The 24,350-nt window shown below is 37.1% G+C and overlaps 1 protein-coding gene and 1 pseudogene across 7 annotated transcripts in view; one reads left to right on the top strand and one right to left on the bottom strand.

Moving 5' to 3' along the window:
- ATP2C1 (ATPase secretory pathway Ca2+ transporting 1) overlaps positions 1-24,350 on the top strand; it is a 166,398-nt gene that overhangs the window by 49,286 nt on the left and 92,762 nt on the right. Inside the window, exon 1 of one of the 7 annotated variants that reach the window (XM_017862313.1) lies at positions 21,156-21,375. The exons of the other annotated variants lie outside the window; for them this stretch is intronic. The gene's annotated coding sequence lies outside the window, so the exon portion shown is untranslated. Of the gene's footprint in view, positions 1-21,155; positions 21,376-24,350 lie in introns of those variants that run through there. 7 annotated transcript variants of the gene reach the window in all.
- Positions 11,808-12,391, bottom strand: LOC108522236 (cysteine and glycine-rich protein 2 pseudogene; annotated as a pseudogene).

Genomic DNA, 24,350 nt, shown 5'->3' with positions numbered 1-24,350 from the left:
CTTTAAAAAACACTAGTTGCATGCTTAATATAGGATGGCAACAAAATGGACTGGTTTAAAAAATATGTGAATGGTATGATACCTCTTTCCCCCACCCTTGTACTGGAATTCTTTCAAACCTAGAATAATTTATATAAACGGATGTATCAGTAGATGGAGTATTATGCCCACTTTTTAATTTAATGATCAAAAAATGCCAAATTCTTTCCAGAGTGGTAGTATAATTCAGGTGTAGTTAACTGCTCGATGTAAATTCAATTATAGTAGAAAGATTTACTTTCCTTTGAGAGGTTTTTCTAAAATCTTCTAAAATTATGTTGATTTTTCAAATTTGAAATAACTGTAGACTTACATAAAAGGTATAAAAATAGTACAAAGAGGTCCTGGATATCCTTTGCCCAGTTATTTCTCCTAATGTTAACATCCTATATAACCATAGTATAATTATTAAAACCAGGACATTCACATTTATAAACTATCCTTTTTCTAGTTCAGGATCCAATTTGGGATCCTACCTTGCATTTAGTTATCATCATCTTAGTCTCCTCCCATCTGTTAAGCTTTTCAGTTTTTTTTCCTCCTATCTTTTATAAATGTTACTGACACTTTTGCAGAGTACTGTTAATTATTTTTTAGAGTGTTTCTCAATTTGGGGTTGTCAGATCTTTACCCATGATTAGCATGTCTTATGACGGGTAAAGTTAATGTGATTACTTCATTAAGGCTGTGTCTGCCAGATTTCTTCATTGTAAAGTTACTGTTTTTTCCTTTGTAATTAATAATAAATGTTCTTTTTAACCTTGTATTTGTATAATAATTAGTAATTCCTTTGTAATTAATACCTTCCTCTAGTGGGGAGGTACTGCAAATATCCTGTGTCCCATCATACTTTTCATGGGCCAGTTTTGCAATATCCTGTGTTCTATCATACTGTACATGGGCCAGTTTTGCAATCTGTCAATGCTTCTTACTGGCAACACTTATTACTGCTTTGGTCTTTGCTTAATGGTGAGTTTTCTATTTCACTCATTCTTACTATATTTGGAATTCTACAATTAAGGAAGTAATGTCCCCTTTCCTTTATTTATTAATTATCCAATTAATTTATTTACATGACTTTGTGGATATTTTACTTTATGGGTTAAAATCCAGTATTTGTTGCTCAAGTCATTCTCGCTTTGGTTATTGAGGGCACTTGAAAATTTGTTCCTGTGTCCTTTCTACAATACCCTCTCTGATTTTGTGAGCACTGATTTACTTTCTGATATCACATGATATTCTGAGTGTATCTTGTATTTTTCCTGCTTGCACCAGCCATGGAATCAACCATTTTTCCAGGGAGCTGAGTTCGTTTTACTAGAGAATGATATCTAGAAACCAAGATCTGGGTGCCGATTGTGCTCCTTGCTACTGGGTGTCATTGCTTCTAGGCTCTCTTAGTAGATAGAACTAGCAGTGTATATGTTTAGTAACATGTATGAACACATATATTTTTATTTCCTTATCCATGAAAGTATATAAATTAAAAACTGCCAGTGATGCTTCCAGTTCTGTTCTCCCACCATAGGGTCCATTTTGGTCTTTTTTCCTCTTCAGGCCTTTTCTCTTTCCTTGTTACTTCCTTATCCAAAGGTGAGAAACTGTTCTCAACCACAGTATATTGACTTACTTGTTTCATCGGAGTACACACAAACAAAAGTAGTTTTAGAATTACTAACCTAGTCATTCCCTGGTGAGAAACACAGTTTTAAACTAGAGTACAATATTTGTCTTTAACTTTATAGTGTATAGGCAAATTCTGTTTTCAGAAGTTACTTGGGTTGTTTTCATCCCTGCCTAAGGGTTAGTCATTTGTAATAAAATTAGGTTCACTTGTTATTGTTTATATGCTGTTTTAAGTTCCTCCTACATCCTGTTTCATCATAGCACAGTATCCCTCCCCCATTTATTTATGATAAAGATGTGTTCTTAAAAGGACTGGGTTTGCTTAAGGTTGGGTACAGCTGTAATTGCTTTGCAGGATAGCAGTTAAAGGACATGTGCTTTGGCAATCATTCTCTTGGGCTTGCTTGCCTGATTCCTCAGTTACAGCTCTGATTTCTACATCGCTTACATTTAGGAATTGGTATCAGCTGTGGCCCCATAACTGTCAGTGCTTGAAATCATGCCCATTGACTAAATCTTATTTGTTCTGGATGCACAATTTTAGACCCAGAGCCACCTACAGTATTAATGCTAATTCTTTTAAAGCTGAGGTAAATCATGAATTAAATTATTTTGTAAACCCTGTCCTTTACTGGGTTTTTCTTTTTCAAGATAGAATCACTTACCACAAAATTTATCAGTTTAAAATATATAATTCAGTGGTTTTTAGTATAGTCACAAAATGGTATATTGATATAATTCCAGAACATTTTTATCACCCCAAAAAGAAACCTCTTACCCATTAGCAGTCACTTCCCATTCTCCCCTTTTGCCAGCCCCTGGTAACCACTAATGTACTTTGTCTTTATGGATTTGCCTGTTTTGGGCATTTCATGTAAATGGAATCATACAGTATGTGACTTTTTATGTCTTCCTCTAGCACGTGTTAGTACTTCATTTCTTTTTGTGATGGAATAATATTCTATTGTATGGATATACACATTTTGTTTATCAGTTTCTACTTTTGTCAAAAAATAACACTATTGTGAGTATTCATGTTTTGTGTGAACATGAATGGGGTTTTGTGTGAACATGTTTTGTGTGAAGATGTTTTCAGTTTTTTCAGGTGTATACTTAGGAGTAGAAGTGCTAGGTCATGGTAATTCTATCTTTAATTTATTGAGTAACTGCCATAGTGGTTGAACCATTTTTTCATTCCCACTAGCAGTATATGAGGATTCCATTTGATTAATTTCTCCACATCCTCTTCAACACTTTGCTGTTTTTCTTTTTTTTTTTCATTGCATCCTAGGGGGTGTGAAGTGGTTTCACATTGTAGTTTTGATTTGCGTTTCCCAAATGACTAATGATGTCATTATGCATGGATTTTCATGCGAAAGAATGAAGGTGGGCTCTTATCTCACAGCATACACAAAAATCATTTCTGCACTCTGACTTCTAATCTGTTGGTTTATTAGTCTTTGCTGATCCAAGTATCACAATGTTTTGATTACTGTAGATTTTGTGATTAGTTAGTTTTGAAACTAGGAAGTGTGATATGCTTATTGGTTATTTGTATATCTTTGGAGAAATGTCTGTTCAAATCTTTTGACCATTATGTAATTTGGTTATTTACTTTTTTATTGTTGAGTTGTAAGAGTTCTTTACATATATATGTGTGTGTATACACACACACACATATTTATTCTGGATACTGGGTAGGAATATATTCTATACTTGTACGAGTATACAGAGACGTTTACCTAAGAGTGTTCACTGCAGCAATGTTTATAAGATAATTTTCAGAGATATGGTTTGTAAATATTTCTCCCATTCTGTGGATTGCCTGTTCACTTTCTGAATGGTGTCCTCTACATCAGAAACTTTTAAAATTGTGATGAAGTCCGATTTATATATGTTTTTCTTTTATTGTTTGTGCTTTATATATCTAGGAAACCATTGCCTGGTTCAATGTGATGAAGATTATAAGAATTTTATAGTTTAACTCTCACGCTTGATCGATTTTGAGTTCATTTTTGCATATGATGTGACATAAGGGCCCACCTTCATTCTTTTGCATGGAATATCCAATTATCCCAATACTATTTGTTAAAAAGACTATTCTTTCTCCATTGAATGTCTTGGCACCCTTGTCAAAAATCTATTGACCATAAAGTATGGGTTTATTTCTAGACTCTCTATTGTGTTGGTTTATATATCTTCGCTGATGTAAGTACATAATGTTTTGGTTACTCTAGGTTTTGTAGTAAGTTAATTTTGAAACTGGAAGTGTGAGACCTTTAACAGTGTTTGTCTTTCTTTCTCTCTCTCTTTTTTTTTTTTCAGATTGTTTTGTTTATTCTGGGTCCCTTGCATTTCCATATGAATTTTAGAATCAGTTTGTCCATTTCTGTTAAAAAGGCAGTTGGAATTTTCATAAGTATTGCCTTGAATTGTCCTTTACTTTGAGAATATAATATTCTTACATAGGTACAAACATAAGACTTTTTGAGTACTGTGTTTGGGTGTGACCTTATTCTAGGTAACAAGCATTTCACAGAAATAGAAGGCCAAAAGATACATGAAAAGACGTTCAACCTCAGTCATGGAGAAATGCAAATTAAAAACAAAATTATAATTTTTCACTTGTCAGATTGGCGAAGATTAGAGTGTAGTGATGACTAGTCTTGGCTAAATTGTGGAGAAAATAGAAGTTTCTGAGTTTGAAGATTTTGACACAGTCCCTTTGGAGATCAGTAGCGGTAGCTATCAGAATAAAAAATATGCACAACCAAAAGTTTCACTTTCAGGAATGTATTCTGTACCTGTACTTGCACAAACATGTCAAGAAGTTTGTACAGGATGTTTACGGCAGCAACATTTGTCATAGCAAAAGACAGGAGTCAGCCTAAATGTCATCAAGAGGACTAGTTAAAATTGAAGTACTACATATAATGAAATGCCCTGTGAGCCATTAAAAAGAATGGGGCAGGTTAGTTATATAAGGTGACATAGAGTCCAAGATGTATTGAATGACAAAATTTGCTATTGTGTGGTTCTATTAGAAATAAAAAAAAAAAAAAAAAAAAAAAACAACCAGAAATACTTATATACACCCCTGTATAGAAAGCGGCTGGCAGTATACACAGAAATAGTTAACAGAGGTTACTTCTGGGCAGTAGGACTGGAAATCTCATTAAATCCTTTCTCATTACTTGACTTTTTTTAAAACAATGAGCAGGTTTTGTTTTCTGAAAATCATTAAGAATGACTTAGTAGTGTAAGTAAAGTTAGAATTAATACTACTCTTTAGGAATAAGATAATTGTTTTTGTTTTTTTCAGTTTGATTGTTTTGTAGTAATCTCTGTTGGTCTCCAGAGCAGTTTGATTGTTTTGTATGTAATCTCTGTTGGTCTCCAGAGGTAAATTCATTTTATTGTGATTTTTATTGCTATATGGAAAATGGATTGCAATTAGTTCTTGGGTACAAATATTTAATAGCATTTAGAACCACATTTTCATTTCTATGTATTGTAAGTATGGGAGAAAATATGATTTTAAGAGTTGTGATTGTGCTAGTTTTAATTCATCAAATGAAGAATATTTAAGAATATTTACTTCTTTAAGTACAAATAATATTTAAGAGTACTTAAGCGCATTGAAGCCTGATTATGCCACTGTTCTTTGGGTTCATGCTCTGGAACTTAAGGTTCAGTGAAGAAGGTAACCGTTTCACATTATCTCCCTTAACAGAGGTTAATGATACATTTTCAGAAATCTTAGTACCACAGGCGGTAAGGAGGCAGTGAGATCCCTCTGCATTTTGCTAGACCATTCCTAGAATTTTTAAGGTAAGGGGACCAGCTTCCCACCCCATTCAAAAATGGCACCAACATCTCTCCTAGAAACTTTATGGTGATTGGAAACTTATCTGTTGATGCTCTGTCTTTAGGGAGAATGTCATGTTTCATGTAACATATCTTAAAATATTTGAAGGTGCCTGTCATATCTTTTATTTATTTAGAAATCTTTATTGAAATCCAATTAATTGTCAGGTACTGCCCTTCATACTTCTCTAGACCGAATATTCCTAATTCCTTCCACTGATCATCTTAAGACCTCATTTCCAGAAATGTCACCATAGTATGCCATGCTTAGTAGCAGGCTCTAATGATGCCCTAAATTGAATATAGACTTCTCAAGGTGTGTTTGGATTGTTGTAAAATATTCTAGACTTGACTTCGTTGGACTAAAAAGCTGTCTTTCTCATAATGCTGTTTAGGGTAATGTTTACCTTTTTAGCAATAGGTTTACACTGAGAATGCTTTTACAGCTCTTTAAATGATGTATGAGGTCAACTTAACCCATGTGTTTGTCTGAATTATTACTGTAGAACCTTAGCATCTGGTATGTTAGTAGTTGGTTTTTCAGTATAATAGTAGGTTTTATATATAATATATATTTATATTTATTGTCAATAGAGTTAGGGTCTCACTATGTTGCCCAGGTTGGTCTTGAACTCCTGGGTGCAAGTGATCCTGCTGTCTTGGCCTCTTAAAGTGCTGGGATTACAGGCATGACCCACGGCACCCAGCCAGTAGTAGGTTTTTACATTTATCTCTAATAAGTATACGTATGCTTTTGTAAATGTTGAGATGGTGGTGTTTTGCCTCTTCTCGTTGATTCTGCCTGATAATCACTTGTTAGAATTTTGTTTTGATTATGAGGCAAGGTGGCTATCCCTCTCCAGCCTTGAGTTAATGTCATCTTGGATAAGTATGCTATTCAGTATTTACCTGAGTTGTTGATAAAATATTAACGGAATAGAGCCTTGTGTCATACCTGGTGGTACTGAGTAATACTACTGGCTCACCTATCAGAAATTATGTAGTTTGCCTGTGTATTTTCATGTGACAGTGTTTGTAAAATGTCTTGTTGGCATCAGAAGACTGTACAGCCTTATTCTACTTAAGACATAACTGTTTTTAAATGATTGTTTTCTCTTTTTTGAAAGTTAAAATCTGCTGTATTTATTTAAGATTTTTTGGTGTGTGTATGGGGAAGAGGGGAGGTGGAAGGATGAAAAGATTCTTTGCACGAAGGTTGCTTTTGGCTAAAAGAAGCTGTCTTCTTAGATCTTAAATCTAGTCTCACTGTACTAAAATTAGTTCTCTAAACTGGATTTACTTTGAAATTTTGGATTACGTGACTAATTTAAATATTGTACAATAGTTAAGAAGGAGGGCTTTTGGAGTTACACAATGGTTCACTTACTGGCCATATCACTTACTAGTTTTGTTAGTTTCTTTTATGTTGGGCACATTACTTCTTTAATCTTTAATTTCCCTATGTAAAAAAATAGTAAAAGTAATGCCCCTTCAGAGCGTTTTCCGAGGATTAAATGAAGTATTAGAAAGAAAGCACTCAGCATCAACACTGGTACTTAGCAGCTTAAAGGGCAAGCCTGCTCTTTCCCTCCTCCTCCTTATACTCTTCTTCCTATTGTGTTTCCTNGCTGTCTTCTTAGATCTTAAATCTAGTCTCACTGTACTAAAATTAGTTCTCTAAACTGGATTTACTTTGAAATTTTTGGATTACGTGACTAATTTAAATATTGTACAATAGTTAAGAAGGAGGGCTTTTGGAGTTACACAATGGTTCACTTACTGGCCATATCACTTACTAGTTTTGTTAGTTTCTTTTTATGTTGGGCACATTACTTCTTTAATCTTTAATTTCCCTATGTAAAAAAATAGTAAAAGTAATGCCCCCTTCAGAGCGTTTTCCGAGGATTAAATGAAGTATTAGAAAGAAAGCACTCAGCATCAACACTGGTACTTAGCAGCTTAAAGGGCAAGCCTGCTCTTTCCCTCCTCCTCCTTATACTCTTCTTCCTATTGTGTTTCCTCCAACTGCTACTGTGATAACATATAAATGACTAAATGTGAAATCAGTAGAGTTTTAGACTTTTTTTAAAACTCAAAGCTTCGAAATAAAACACCCTATTTCTTGCAGATCCTTTAAGGATAAATAGTTGATCTTTTAAAATGAAAGTGCCCTGTGAAAGTTTCATAACTAGACATTTTTGTTCTTCAGTTTAAGGCTTAAGCCATATAGGGTTTTTTGTTTGTTTGTTTGTTTGTTTTAACTAGTCAAGTGCATTTCAGTGAGAAGGGGGAAAGAGTAGAATAAGGCGTAGGATCTGTAACTAACTGTGGACAATCAGTTGAGGTAACTCAACTACCTTCAGACCAGCCAAGCCCTATAGTTTCATAAGGAAAAATTCATTTCAGATTACTAACTCATGTTGAATTACTTTTGGCTACTTTGTGTTCAGCAATACAATTTTGGGGTGTCTTTGTCTTTTTTAGGGGGCAAGGAAATGGGGTCTTGGTATTTTGCCCAGGTTGGGCACAAGGTAAAATTCATTCAGGTTACTAACTCATGTTGAATTACTTTTGGCTACTTTGTGTTCAGTAATACAATTTTGGGGTGTCTTTGTCTTTTTGGGGGGCAAGGAAATGGGGTCTTGGTATTTTGCCCAGGTTGGGCTTGAACTCTTGATCCTCTGCTTTAGCCTCCTAAGTAGAGGGTGTCTTTGATTAATGAAAGGATTGGAAGTTGAAGCAAGGAATTAAAAATATAGATATGAATTACTGATATATGTTAGGCAAGTAGTTGTGTAGGAGTGACTAACTTGCTTGACTAAGATTTTTATTGCCCATCCCTTTTACGTTCTGCCTCCCTACCCCATAGCATACCTTGAGCACAGAAAACATGGGGAACATGACCAATAGAAGAAGCCCAATTATTTGTGAACAAGTATGAGAACCATCTGGATATTCTGCAGTTGTTATAATACAGAGCAAATAGAGCATTAGCACTTATGGGAAAACAGTAGGATTGTTGAATCTTCTTTCACTTGTTTGTTGCTTTGGATGACAAGAGGGTTCCCTCCTACCTCTTAGTAAAGATTGGGAAAGAAAAAGGTTAATTGTGAACTTACTGGGATTAATTCATTGTTTTTTTTTTTTTTTTTTTTTCCCTTGAGACAGCGTCTTGCGTTGTTGCTTAGGCTGGAGTGCAATGGTGTGATCTTGGCTCACTGCAACCTCCGCCACCTGGGTTCAAGCGATTCTCCTGCCTCAGCCTTCCAAGTAGCTAGGATTAAAGGTGCCTGCCACTATGCTCAGCTAATTTTTGTATTTTTAGTAGAGACAGGGTTTTACCATGTTGGCCAGGCTGGTCTTGAACTCCTGACCTCAAGTGATGCACCCACCTTGGCCTCCCAAAATGCTGGAATTATAGGTATGAGCCCCTGCGCCCGGCCTAATTCATTCTTAATTATAAGAATGTACAGTTTTTGTTTAGGGATATAGTGTTGGTTGAAAAAATTAGGGAAAAAGTCTGGTTACTTAGTTTTTCATTTATCCTTTTATTTAACAGTTACTGAGTACCAGCTATATGCCAGGCATGGTCAGTGTTGGTTTGTGTGACCTGCAGTTCTTATAGCTATTGAGTTTATAGTGTAGTTGAGGGGAAAAGACATGTCTGGAGGAGCAGTGATAGCTAAGTGATAGGGAACTGGGCGTGAGTAATTGGTTCAGAGTTATCATAAGACATCACAAAAATGCTCATAGAAGGAATGAGGCCTAAAAGCTTAGTGTAGGGTATGGAGTGTGCAGGCTGCACCTGGCTCTTGCCTGCAGAAATGTGCTACAAGCATTTCAGGCCAAGGGACTTGGTGGTAGACCTCCCCTACATATGCCACTTCAGTAGTGTGATTTTAGATTTTATATTTAGCCATTTATATTTAGCCTGAGGCGTTCTGAGTCAGTCCAGATCCACTGTCACTAAATAAATGGGTTATGTATCTTAATAATCGAGGATTCGCCATCCTTATATGTGAAGGGCAGCATTACTGGGACATGTAAAGCAAACTTATTTGTGACAACAGAATATTTAAGTATAGTTAATAAATAGGATTCTTATAGTCTTCTATTAGGTAACATTCCTTTTAGAGATCCTCATGGAGTATGAATGTTTAAAGTGAGGTGGAGGCCAGGCACAGTGGCTCACGCCTGTAATCCTAGCACTTTGGGAGGCTGAGATGGGTGGATTGCCTGAGCTCAGGAGTTTGAGACCAGCCTGGGCAACATGGTGAGACCCCGTCTCTACTGAAATAAAAAAATTAGCCAGGCATGGCGGCGTGTGCCTATAATCCTAGCTATTCAGGAGGCTGAGACAGAAGAATTGCTTCAACCTGGGAGGCAGAGGTTGCAGTGAGCAGAGATCACGCCACTGCACTCCAGCCTGGGCGACAGAACAAGATTCCATCTCAAAAAATAAAAATAAATAAAAAAATAAAGTGAGGTGGAAACTATGATTTCTTTGGAGGATGGGCCCAAAAGGTGATTGATTAGTAGGGTTAAAGATGAAATTTGTGCTTACATTTATATATATATATATATATGTATGTATTTTCTTCTTTTTTTCTCTTCAAAGCCATTATATATTGCTGCAGTACCAATTTCTTTTGCCTTAGCGGGGAAAGAGCTGGTACCATTGCAGACAGAATTCAAGTTCCCTGATTAATGAAGTGGAGGACTGTTTGAATCTTTAATGTCTTACCTTTATGTTTAACTTGACCCCTCAGTTCTCTTTTGTTATTCTTTTTTTATTCAGCCACTCAACAGCTCAATTTTCTTTTCTTTTTTTATTCAGCCTTCAGTTCTCTTTATCTTTTTATTGTCCCAAAACCACACAAATGGTGTTTTCTTGCCCTCTTTTCTACTTAGGTCGAGGATTGGTTTTTCTAAACATAGCTTTTGTAAGTCAATGTGTACTGACTGATTTCACTTCCCTGATTGTATCCTTAAAGCAGCTAAGGTCATTGGTTACCAGAAATGAAGTACACACAAGTCCCTGACTTGTGATGGTTTGACTTAGGATTTTTCAACTTCACAATGGTGTGAAAGCAATAGACATTCAGTAGAAACTGTACTTCCGTTTTTCACTTTCAGTACAGTGTTATTTATTAAATAGTGAGATAGTCAACACTTTATAAAATAGGTTTCATATTAGATTATTTTGCTCAACTTTAGGCTAATGTAAGTGTTCTGAGTGTCTTTAAGATAGGCTGTGCTAAGCTATGATGTTTGCTTCGGTAGGTTAGGTGTATGAAATGCGTCTTTGACTTGTCACTTTCAACTTGTGATGGATTTATTGGGATATTATCCCATTGTAGTTCAGGAGAATAGTGGATTCTATGAAGATAAACTTAACTACCAGGTAAAAGACATTTCTTTTTTTTAAAAAGCAAATTAATAATATGTGAATGCCTTTGAATTTGTTTTATCTAAGTAAGACTTTAGATTTTGTTGTATTATAGATGGTTTGCAATTGTGTTTAACACATAACATTTGGGAATGAATGCCAGAGTATTATTTCTGAGTCTTGCTTACATGGTAGTGTGTGCTAAAAATTAAGATGTAACACTTTTGCTTTTATTTTACCTCAACATTTAAAAACACTAGTAAAACTTGGGATCAGGTGAAAACTTTTTTTTTTTAACTTGCAAAATATTCTCTTAAAAATATTGTGGTAAAGGGATCTCTCCTCTTAATGAATTTGAAAGTATACATTATTGTTGGCTATAGATACAGTGTTGTACAGCAGCTCCCTGGTGCTTATTCTTCTTGTCTGACTGAAACTTCATGACCCTTGATTAGCTACTCTCCATTTCCCCTTCTCCCAGCCTCTGCTAACCATCATTCCACTCTTTGATTTTTATGAATTTGTATTATTTTAGATACCTCATATAAGTGGAGTTATGCAGTCATTTGTCTTTTTGTGACTGGCTTATTTCACTTAGCCTGGTGTCCCCAAGATTCATCCATGTTGTGACATTTTGTAGAATTTCTCTTTTTTTTTTTTCAAGCTGAGGTTTTATTTAAAGTGTAGAAGAAATGGTTCCCAAAAAATGCTGGCAAATAAAGCAAAAGGATAAGATACAGTGCTCTCTTCCTACGAGTTAGCCAGCCTATCCGAGTACAGGGTAATATATAGTACTTAATGCTGGTAGAATTTTGCAGTAGTTTAGAAAGATTATCTGTGCCTAGATTATGAAGAGATTCTCAGTGTGTGATGCTTGGTTCTGGGTTTACACCTTACTGGGCATGAACAAGAGCCCTGCTCCTTGGCCATAGCCAAATCCCTTGGGTCCACAGTTCTTTGCATAGCACCCTTTACAATAGATTTCACCTTCTTTTTCAGTCAGAGTGTTGATTCAAGACTCTTCCAACACTTTGCCATCGGAAACAGTTTTTGTACCCGGACTTTCCAGCTCCAGTTACCTTCTCAACAGCATGTACGGAATCCCCACATCTGGAACACTTCTCAGAACCTCTGTATTTCTGAGCAAATTTAGAAGTCTTTGGATTTGTTGTAGGCATGTGAGGCTGAACACTCTGGCTTGATGCCCAGCTCTTACCACAGTCAATGTTAAGTGTGCCAGCGCCCTGGCCATAAACTGTAGCCTTTTGGCCCATGCTTCTTTCCATAGCAGGATTTGCAGTAGATCTCTTCATCCTGAATTGCCACTGTCGTGCTATCTAAATTATTCCTGCAAACCATGCATAGAAAGCAGTATGGGTAGAAGCGCCTGCCGTTACACTGCACCTCTTCTGCGTGGTGAATGGCCCTCCCGCAGACCCCTCACTTACTTCCACCTCTCCACGCAGGCATTTTGAGTCGGAGGCAGGAGCACGCATCGCAGGCAGAGATAGCGAGGCTGGGCTGGAGGGAGTGTCCAGGGAGTCCGAGATCCCTAGAATTTCTTCGTTTTTTTTTGTTGAGACAGAGTTTTGCTCTTTTCGCCCAGGCTAGAGTGCAATGGCACGATCTCAACTCACTACAACCTCCGCCTCCCAGGTTCAAGTGATTCTCCTGCCTCAGCCTCCGGAGTAGCTGGGATTATAGACACCCACTACCACACCCAGCTAATTTTTGTAGTAGAGAAGGAGTTTCACCATGTTAACCAGGCTGTTGTCGAACTCCTGAACGCAGGTGATCCGCCTGCCTCGGCCTCCCAAAGTGCTGGGATTACAGGCACGAGTCACCATGCCCAGCCTAGAGTTTCTTTTTTAAGGCTACATAGTATTCCATTGGACATATATTCCACATTTTAAAAATCCTTTCATCTGTTGGTGGACATTAGGTTTCTGCACCTATCACTATCACATTGTGAATAGTGTTGTGAACATCGGAGTGGTAATATCCCTTTGAGATCCTGATTTCATTCTTTTGGATAAATACCCAAAAGGGGGACTGCCGGAATATATAGTAGTTCTGTTTTTAAATTTTTGAGGAACCTTCATACTTTTTTCCATAGTGGCTGCACCATTTTGCGTTCCCACCAACAGGATTCCAATTTCTTCACATCCTCACCAACGGTAGTTGTGTTTTGTTTTGTTTTGGTTTTTTGATAATAGTTATCCTTACAGGTGTAAGTTTTGATTTGTGTTGTGGTTTTGATTTGCATTTCCCTAATGGTTAATGATGAGCATGTTTTCATGTGCTTACTGCACATTTGTATATCTTTGGAGAAATGTCTCTTGATGTCCTTAGCACATTTTTAAGTTGAGTTATTTGTGTTTTTTTTTTACTGTTGAATTATAGGAGTTCTTTATATATTTGGAGGCTAGCCCCTTGTCAGATACATGTTTGCAAGTATTTTCTCTCATTCTATAGGTTGCCTTTTTACTCTGTTGATTATTTCTTTTGCTGTGTAGAAGCTTTTTAGTTTGATGTAGTCCCACTGTTTATTTTTGTTTTGGTTGCTTATGCTTTTGGTGTTAAATCCTTGAGATAATTGCTGACACCAGTGTCACGAAGTTTTTCCTCTATGTTTTCTTCTAGGAGTTTTAGTTTCATGTCTTATGTTTATTAAATCATTTTTAGTTGATTTTGTGTACAGTTTAAGAAAAGGGCCCAGTTTATTTTTTTTTAGATTTTTGCATGTAGATATGAAGTTTTCCTGATGCCATTCCTTTCCTCATTGTATATTCTTGGCATCCTTGTTGACGGTCAGTTGACCATATATGTGTGGCCTTATTTCTAGGATCTCTTTTTGTGTTCTTGTGGCTCTATATGTCTGTCTTTATGCCAGTACCATACTGTTTAGATTATGATAGCTTTGTAATATTAATATATTTTGAAATCAGGATATGATGCCTCCAGCTTTGTTCTTTTACAAGATTGATTTGGCTATTTATGGTCTTTTGTGGTTCCATATGAATTTCACAATTAAATTGTTTTTCTATTTCTATAAAAATACCACTGAAATTTTGATAGCGATTGCACAGAATTTATAGATCACTTTGGATAATATGGACATTTAAAATATTAAGTCTTAACAATCCATAAACGTAGGTGTTTCTGTTTTTGTGTGTGTCTTGTTTAATTTCATTCATCATTGTTTTGTAGTTTTCAATAAACAAACCTTTTACCTCAGTTTATTCCTAGGTAATTTTTTTTCTATTGTAAATGAGATTGTTTTCCTAATGTTCTTTTCAGATAGCTTGTTAGTGTATAGCAACATTACTGATTTTGTATGTTGATTTTGTATCCTGCTACTTTACTCAGATTTGTTTATTAGTTCTAACAGTTTCTTAAAAATGGAATCTTGAGAGTTTTCTTTCTTTCTTTTTTTTTTTTCCAATACAGAGTCTCATACAGTCGCTCAGGCTGGAGTGCAGTGGCACAATCTTGGATCACTGCAACCTCTGCCTCCCAGGTTCAAGTGATTCTCCTGCCTCAGCCTCCCAAGTAGCTGGGATTGTAGGCGCCTGCCACCACGCCTGGCTAACTTTTATATTTTTAGTAGAGATGGGGTTTCACCATGTTGGCCAGGCTGGTCTCGAGCTCCAGACCTTGAGTGATCCGTCCACCTCGGCTTCCCAAAGTGCTGGGATTATAGGCATGAGCCACTGTGCCTGGCCCAAAAGGGACAATTTTACTACTTTCTGATTTGGATGTATATTTTTAAAATATATTTTATTAAGCATTTAATTTATTGATTAATTGCTTTGGCTAGGATTTCCAGTACTATGTTGAACTGAAGTAGTGGGAGTGGGCATCCTTGCTTTTTTCCTGATCTTTCAGGAAAAATTTCTGTTTTTTGCTATTGAATATAATGTTGGCTGTGGGCTTTTGATATACAGTTTTTATTATGTTACTTTTATTCCTAGTTTCTGGAGAGTTTTATAATGAAAGGGTGTTGATTTTGTTAGATGCTTTTCTGCGTCTATTGAGATGATCATGTGATTTTTATCTTTGATTCTGTTAATGTTGTATATCATATTAATACATTTTTTATATGTTGAGTCATCATTGCATCACAGGGATAAATCACACTAAGTCATGGTGTAGGCTGCTTGTAATGAATTGTTGGATTTGGTTTGCTAGTATTTTGAGGGTTTGCATTTATCTTCATCAGGGATATTGGCTTGTTGTTTTCATTTGGAAGTGTTTTACCCTTTTCAATTTTTTGAAAGTGTTTAAGAAGGATTGGGGTTATTCTTTAAATGCTTGGTAGAATTCACCAATGAAGCCATAGGATCTTGGGCTTTCTTGTGTTGAGAGGTTTGTGATTCCCGATTCAGTTTTCATACTAGTTGTAGATCTGTTGAAATTTTATTTTTTAAAATGGTTTAGTCTTGATAGGTTGTATGTTTTTAGGAATTTATCCATTTTTCTAGGTTATCCAGTTTGTTAGTGTATGATTGTTGATAGCCTCTTATGAATCTTTTTGTTTCTGTGGCAGCAGTTGTAATGAGTCTTTTTTCATCTCTGATTTCATTTGAGTTTTCTTTTTCTTAGTCTAGCAAAGGGTTTGTGAAGTTCGTTTCTTTTCAAAAAACTAACTCAGTGCTTTTTTCCCCTATTTTATTTATTTCTGCTCTGATCTTTTTTATTTTTTTCTCCTAGCTATAGACTTGGTTCTTTTTTTTCTGGTTCCTTGAGGTGTAAAGTTAGATCATTTATTTGAGATATTTTTCTTTTTTTCTGGAAACTGAACTTAAATCTTTTATTTATTTATATATATTTTTTATTTCAGTAGTTTTTGGGGAAAGGTGGTTTTTGGTTACATGGACAAGTTCTTTAGTGGTGATTTCTGAGATTTTGGTGCACCTGTCACCCAAGCAGGGTACACTGTTCCCAATGTGTAGTCTTATCCCTCACCCCCTCCCACTGTTCCACCTGAGTCCCCAAAGTCCATTGTATTATTCTTATGCCTTAGTGTCCTTCATAGTTTAGCTCCCGATTATAAGTAAGAACATATGATATTTGATTTTCCATTCCTGAGTTACATCACTTAGCATAATGGTCTCCAACTCCATACAGGGTGCTGTGAATGCCATTATTGCATTCTTTCATATGACTGAATAGTATTCCATGGTATATATATACCACATTTTCTTTGTCTACTCATTGGTTGATGGACATTTAGGCTGGTTCCATATTTTTGCAGTTGTGAATTGTACTCCTATAAACATGCATTTGCGAGTGTCTTTTTCATACAATGACTTATTTTCTTCTGGGTAGATACTTAGTAGTGGGATTGCTGGATCGAACTGTATTTCCAGTTTTAGTTCTTTAAAGAATATCCATACTGTTTTCCATAGTGGTTACACTAGTTTACATTATCACCAGCAGTGTAAAAGTGTTCCCTTTTCACCACATCCATGCCAACATCTATTTTTTTTATTTTAAATTATGGCCATTCTTGGAGGAGTAAGGTGGTATCTCATTGTGGTTTTGATTTGCATTTCGCTGATAATTAGTGATGTTGAGCATTTAAAAATAATAAATAAATAAATAAATAAATTTATTGGCCATTTGTATATCTTCTTTTGAGAATTGTCTATTCATGTCCTTTGGCCACTTTTTGATAGGATTTTTTTTTCTTTCTGGTTTGTTTGAATTCCTTGTAGATTTTGGATATTAGTTCTTTGTTGGATGCATAGTTTGTGAATATTTTCTCCCACTCAAGGGTTGTCTGTTTGCTGATCATTTCTTTTGCTCTGCAGAAGATTTTTTAGTTTAATTAGGTCCCATCTGTTTATTTTTTGCTTTTGTTGCCTCTGCTTTTATGTTCTTGGTCATGTAGTCTTTACATAAGCCAGTGTCTAGAAGAGTTTTTCTGATGTTATCTTCTAGAGTTTTTATGGTTTTGGATCTTAGATTTAAGTAAGCCTTTAATCTTGAGTTTTTACGTAAGGTGAGAGATGAGAATCTAGTTTCATCCTTCACATGTAACTTGCCAATTATCCCAGCACCATTTGTTGAATAGAGTGCCCTTTCCCCATGTTATGTTTTTGTTTGTTTTGTCAAAGATAAGCTGGCTGTAAGTATTTGGCTTTACTTCTGGGTTCTCTATTCTGTTCCATTTGTCTGTGTACCTATTTTTATACCAGTACCATATTGTTTTGGTAACTATAACCTTCTAATGTAGTTCGAAGTTAGGTAATGTGATGCCTCCAGATTTGTTCTTTTTGCTTAGTCTTGCTTTGGCTGTGTGAGCTCTCTTTTGGTTCTATATGAAATTTAGGATTTTTTGTTAGTTTGTTTGTTTGTTTTTTGGTTCTGTGAAGAATGATGATGGTACTTTGAAGGAAATTGCTTTCAATCTGTGGATTGCATTTGGCAGTATGGTCCTTTTCACGATACTGATTCTACCCATCCATGAGGCATGGAATGTGTTTCCATCTGTTTGTGTTATATATGATTTCTTTTAGCAGTGTTTTTTAGTTTTCCTTGTAGAGATCTTTTCTCCCCGTTGGTTAGGTATATTCCTAAGTATTTAATTCCTTTTTTTTTTTTTTTCCAGCTGTTGTAAAAGGGATGGAGTTTTTAAATTTGATTTTCAGCTTGGTAGTTGGTGAATAGCAGTGCTACTGATATGTGTACATTGATTTTGTATTCTGAAACTTTGCTGAATTCATTTATCAGATCTAGGAGCCTTTTGATAAGCCCTTAGGGTCTTCTAGTTTGGGAATATGATCATATCATGTTTGAACAGTGACAGTTTGACTTTCCCTGTACTGATTTGGATGCCCTTTATTTCTTTCTCTTACCTGATTGCTCTGGCTAAGACTTACAGTACTACATTGAATAGAAGTGGTGAAATTGGCCATCCTTGTCTTGTTCCAGTTCTGAGGCGGAATGCTTTCAACTTTTCCCCGTTCAGTATACTGTTGGCTGTGGGTTTGTCATAGAGGGCTTTTATTACCTTGAGGTAAGTCCCTTCTATGCTGATACTACTGAGGGTTTTAATCATAAAGGGGTGCTGGGTTTTGTAAAATGCTTTTTCTGTGTCTATTGAGATGAGCATATGATTTTTGCTTTTAATTCTGTTTATGTGATGTATCACATTTATTGTCCCTGCATCCCTGGTATAAAACCCACTTGGATCATGGTGTATTACCTTTTTGATAGGCTGTTGGATTCAGTTAGCTAGTATTTTGTTGGGAAGTTTTGCATCTATGTTTATTCAGGATATTGGTCTGTAATTTTCTTTTTTTGTTATATTCTTCCCTGGTTTTGGTGTTAGGGTGATACTGGCTTCATACAATGATTTAGGGAGGATTCCCTCTTTAACTTTAGGAATAGTTTCAGTAACAGTAGTACCAATTTCTTTGAATGTCTGAAATAATTCAGCCATTAATCTATCTGGTACTGGACTTTTTTTTTTTTTTTTGGCAATTTTTTCATTCCTGTTTCAGCCTCACCACTTGTTATTGGTCTGTTCAGAGTTTCTATTTCTTCCTGATTTAATCTAGGAGGGTTGTATATTTCCAGGAAATTAACCATCTCCTCTAGATTTTCTAGTTTGTGCATGTAAAGGTATTTATAGTAGCCTTGAATGATCTTCTCTATTTCTGTGGTATCAGGTGTAATATCGCCCGTTTCATTTCTAATTGAGCTTATTTGCATCTTGTCTCTTCTTTTCTTGGTTAATGTTGCTAATGGTCTATTGATTTTGTTTTTTTTAAAGAACCAGCTTTTTGTTTCATTTATCTTTTGTAATTTTTTGTTTCAATTTCATTTAGTTCTGCTCTGATCTTTGTTACTTACTTTCTTCTGCTGGGCTTAGGTTTGGTTTGTTCTTGTTCTCTAGTTCCTTGAGGTGTGACCTTAGGTTGTCAGTGCTCTTTCAGACTTTTTGATGTAGACATTTAATGCTATGACCTTTCCTCTTAGCACAGCTTTTGCTGTATCTCAGAGGTTTTGATAAGTTGTGTCACTCTTACCCCTCAGTTCATAGAATTTTAAAATTTCCATTTTGGTTTCATTATTGACTTGAAGTCATCATTCAAGAGAAGATTATTTAATTTCTATGTATTTATGTAGTTTTGAGTGTTCCTCTTGGAGTTAATTTCCAGTTTTATTCCACTGTGGTCAGAGAGGATACTTTATATAATTTCTGTTTTCTTAAATTTATTGAGTCTTATTTAGTGGCATATCATATGGTCTGTCTTGGAGAATGTTCCATCTGCTGGTGAAAAGAATGTATATTCTGCAATTGTTGGGTAAAATGTTCTGTAAATATCTGTTAAGTCTATTTGTTGTAGGGTATAGTCTTAAGTCCATTGTTTCTTTCTTGACTTTCTGTCTTGGTGACCTGTCTAGTGTTGTCAGTGGATTATTGAAGTTCCCCCACTATTACTGTGTTGCCATCTGTCTCATTTCTTAGGCCTAGTAGTAATTGTTTTATAAATTTGGGAGCTCCAGTGTTAGGTGCATATATATTTAGGATTGTGATGTTTTCCTGTTGTACTAGTCCTTTTATCATTATGTAATGTCCCTCTTTGTCTTTTTTTTTTTTTTTAGACGGAGTCTCGCTCTGTCACCCAGGCTGGAGTGCAGTGGTGCGACCTCAGCTCACTGCAACCTCTGCCTCCCAGGTTCGAGCAATTTTCCTGCCTCAGCCTCCCAAGTAGCTGGGATTACAGGCACATGCCACCGTGCCTGGCTAATATTTTGTGTTTTTAGTAGAGACGGGTTTTCACCATGTTAGTCTTGAACTCCTGACCTCATGATCCATCTGCCTCGGCCTCCCGAAGTGCTGGGATTACAGGCGTGAGCCACGACGTCTGGCCTTCTTTGTCTTTTTTTAACTGTTGTTGCTTTAAAATCTAGTTTGTCTGATATAAAAATGGCTACTTCTAGGCCAGATGTGGTGGCTAACACCTGTAATCCCAGCACTGTGGGAGGCACAGGTGGTGGATTGCTTGAGGTCAGGAGTTCAAGACTAGCCTGGCCAACATGATGAAACCATGTCTCTACTAAAATACAAAAATTAGCCAGGTGTGGTGGTGGGCGCCTGTAATCCCAGCTACGTGGGAGCCTGAGGTGGAAGAATAGCTGAACCCAGGAGGTGAAGGTTGCAGGGAGTCTAGATTGCACCACTGCTCTCCAGCCTGGGTGCTGAAGTGAGACTCTGTCTCAAAAAAAAAAAAAAAAAAAAAAAAAAAAAGCTTTCTCTGGTGCCTCCTTGATTAGCTTAATAATTGGCCTTCTAAATTCTTTTTCTGGCAATTCAGAGATTTCATCTTTGTTCGGATCCATTGCTGGTGAGCTGGTATGATCTTCTGGTGGTGTTAAAGAACGTTGTTTTGTCGTATTACCAGAATTGGTTTTCTGGTTCCTTCTTGTTTGGGTAGACTTATGTCAGAGGGAAGATCTGGGATTCAAGGGCTGCTTTCAGTTTCTTTTGTCCAATAGGGTTCTCCCTTGATGTGGTGTTCTCCCCTTTATCCTAGGAATGGGGCTTCCTGAGAGCCAAACTGTAGTGATTGTTTTTGTTCTCCTGAGTCTAGCCACCCAGTTGAGCTACTGGGTGGGTGCCAGGGTAGTACTGGTGAGTGTCTGTAAAAAGTCTTGTGATGTGATCCGTTTTCAGGTCTTGCAGCTGTGGATACCAGGACTCGCTCTGGTGGAGGTAGCTGGGGAGTGAAGTAGACTCTGTGAGGGTCCTTGGTTGTGTTTTTGTTTAGTGTGCTGGTTTTGTGTTGGTTGTCCTCCAGCTGGGAGTGGTGCTTTCAAGAGCATATCAGCTGTGGTGCTATAGGGAGGATGCAAACTTGCCCTAGAGACACTTGGTCAAGTATTCAGGTGTCTCAGGCAGTGGACAGGCCCATAGAGTTTCCAAGAGATTATGGACGTTTGTCTTTGGCTACCAGGATAGCTAGAGAAAGACTACCAGGTGGGGGCAGGAATAAGGGTGTCTCAGCTTCTCCTTGGGTGGGCTTGCTGCAGCTGCTGTTGAGGGGGTGAGGATGTGGTTCCCAGTGCAGTGGAGTTATATTCCCAGGGGGATTGTGGCTGCCTCTGCTGAGTCATACAGGTCACCAGGGAAGTGGGGGAAAGCTGGCAGTTACAGACCTTACCTTGCTTCCATGCAACCCGCGGTCTTAAAGGCTGGTCTCACTCCCATCATGCCTCCCCAACATCACTCAGTCTTTTTCCAGGCAGCCGGTTACCAGGGCGGATAACTTGCCCCAGACCACAATCTTCCCCCTTGAGAAAGCAAGCAGACTCATAGTTTTTAGGCCTCCTGGAGAACCTGCAGTGGGAATCCAGTTTCTTCAAAGGATCTGTGGATTCTCTTGGCTTTCCTGGCATGTTCCTGTGGTGGTTCTTGTATTGTAGCAAAAGTTCATAAGGTGAGTCTCTCCACATGTTGCTGTGTCCGTCGGAGTGGGAGGTACAAGCTAGTCCTGCCTCCTATCCACCATCTTAATTTGAGCATCTAGATAATAGTTTTGAATAACGTGTATCTACCTACAAAGTTTAGGCATGGAACGAGGCAAATAAACACAAAAAGAAACAAAAACTCGATAGCAAAACCACTCCAATGAGGAGACAAAGGTTTTCAAAAAGTACTTGGACTGGAAAGCCTAGGTGATACTAAAACATAAAATAAAATAGTATATCCAAGGCCCAGTATATGTTATGTGGGCCTGATCGTTTTAACTGCTCTGGCTAATCCTCATTTCTATAAATATGTAGACAAAACTAGCACAGCTATGTAGTGCTAACTACCAATATACTGCTTTATCCTTTAAAATGTATCTGCCATACTAGACTCAAACTATTAAAGTTTTGCCACTAAGGCTAGGAATGTCACATGTATGCAGGGATGAGAACCTTATCGCTCACACACACACACACCAGCTCTGTCAACCCTTGGGCGTCACCTTCCAACTCTCTGTGTATTTTATGCATGCGATCTTTATATGTGTTCTTTCACAGTTTTCCTATCATGTGAAACACATTAAACATCTCAACACATTTGCACCTGGTTTTGGTTGCCCTGTAGTTTTCTTGTGTGCAATGAAACCAGTGAACAAGTACACATAATAGGAATTATACCATCTTGGTAGAAAACAAATACATAAACACAGATGTACAGATTTCACTGGAAATCTCAAGGACCCACCTCTTCAGTCTATAGCAGAAATCTGCTTGCCACATCAGATTCTTTTAGCCTTCACCTCTATTCTTGGACCCCAAAGCAGGACCAGTGTTTTTAGTTTTGTATCTGGTGTCCTAAAACTGAATATGGAAAGTTCATAAGCGCTATATAAGTACTATGTGAGTCTGGATGAAAACAGGTAAAACAACAAACCTACATATATTAACTGGTAGTTAAATTCATTTTACAAGAAAGCTAGATTTTTTTTAACTTTTTTTTTTTTTTTTTTTTTTGAGATGGAGTCTTGCTCTGTCGCCCAGGCTGGAGTGCAGTGGTGCGATCTTGGCTCACTGCAAGCTCTGCCTCCCGGGTTCACACCATTCTCCTGCCTCAGCTTCCCGAGTAGCTGGGACTACAGGTGCCCGCCACCATGCCTGGCTAATTTTTTGCATTTTTTAGTAGAGACGGGGTTTCACTGTGTTAGCCAGCATGGTCTCGATCTCCTGACCTCCTGATCCGCCCACCTCGGCCTCCCAAAGTGCTGGGATTACAGGCGTGAGCCACCGCGCCCAGCCTTTTTAACTTTTTAAAATAGAGAAAACAGTATATTCCTTGGGGAAAGATGAGAGATTAAGAAAACCAGCTCTGGGTAAAAATTATTATGACTGCACCTGGAGTTGATTAGGCCTGCCTAGGAGAGAAACAGGCAACTGCTATACTACTACAGGGTACAGCCACCATCTGAGTCTCAGCAGACCAGTTCACACGCCATGCAAAGTTGCTGTGTATTCAAATTGTAAAAATCATCTAGCGTATCATGAAACAAGCTGCATTCATCGTCAGAGACTGTCAGGTCATCATCCCCACCTGCAGACAGAGCTTAAGCAGCCTCTTACCTAGCTTAAAGATGAAAGACTCTTGTTCACTGTTGCCAAAGGGGCTGCTGTTCTGTTTCCTCAGTGAGCTCCCAGAGTTGGTTCCTTCCTTGGGCCCTGTATCTGTTTATGTTCCCATTTTCTGTCTCTGGCTCCTTTGTACCACCATCAGGGTAGGCAGACTTGGAACAGTTCTCTCCAAATGGGCAGCTTCCATGTTCTTCATTAAAACACCTACATGCCTTATTGCTCTTCATCTCCTTGTATTCCTGAGTTTCTGCTGCCTTCTACTCCACGCAGTACTCATGTGGAATGACAAAGTTAAATATGGCCTGGCATTCTGGGATGGACTTTACCATCTTGCTTTTCTGTCGCTTAGTACTCCTCCACTTGTGAACACACTTGAGGTAGGTGTGGTTGCAGCTGGAGAGCATCTCAAAGCAGTCCTTTATGTATTTAAAGAGTATGATGCCCCTTTAGTGTTTTATTGTTTATTATATGAAATAATAAAATTTCCTACTCTGCAGATTTACAGCTACTTTGAGCCCATGGAATGTCCCTGAAGGGTTTTATGTAAGTGTGTTCAAATGTAGACCCTATCTATGTACCAACTACCAAAGGATTACTTGAGAAACGTTTTATGAGTAAGGCTGTCATATTGCATACTGGCTACTAGAGTTAGCAATTTCCAATATATTATTGATAGAAAAGTAAGCATTAATAGGGAATTATCATGAACTGACTTTACTCACCTTGTTTAGTCTTTATTGATCTCGTTAGAACAAAAGTATTGATAGCTGTCATTTGAGCTCTTACTAGTGGTAAGTCAAACGCTGTGTTAGTGTATTTAATCCCCAAACATCTCTGTTTAGCAATATTATCTCCAGGTTATATATGAAGAAGCTAAGGTTTGGGGAATCTTAGAAATAAGAGATTTTATTGATCTCTTTGTCACTGCAGGCAGTGCAAATTTACTTGATTCTTCTTAATTTTGCTTTATGATCTCACAAGATAAAATAACCATGTCAGTTATTTCAATTCTCATTGTTTTAAGATTTAAATCATTTTGGGGGGAATCTTCTCCAATGTTTTACTTAGGAATGGTTCAGTGAAGTCTTTCCTCTGTCTTAGTTTGTTTTATAGATTTGAAATACGGGCATTTCAGTGTCTGTAAAACCTGTGTGTGGCTTTTGTAAAATTCCTAATCTTTCCTCTAAGTTTTTACATTTCTTAATTATGTAAAAATATGGTACTATAAAATAATTTCAGTAATTTGCAGTAAAGAAAGGTAATCTGTCTCTAGTTTCCTCATATTTCTTCACCAATATCTCCTCATTAAAAGTTGAAA

This window comes from Rhinopithecus bieti, unplaced genomic scaffold (assembly GCF_001698545.2).
Source record: "Rhinopithecus bieti isolate Rb0 unplaced genomic scaffold, ASM169854v2 scaffold_62793, whole genome shotgun sequence".
Taxonomy (NCBI): Eukaryota; Metazoa; Chordata; class Mammalia; order Primates; family Cercopithecidae; genus Rhinopithecus; species Rhinopithecus bieti.
Note: the sequence above shows the minus strand (reverse complement) of the source record. Positions and strands in the feature narration are given on the sequence as shown.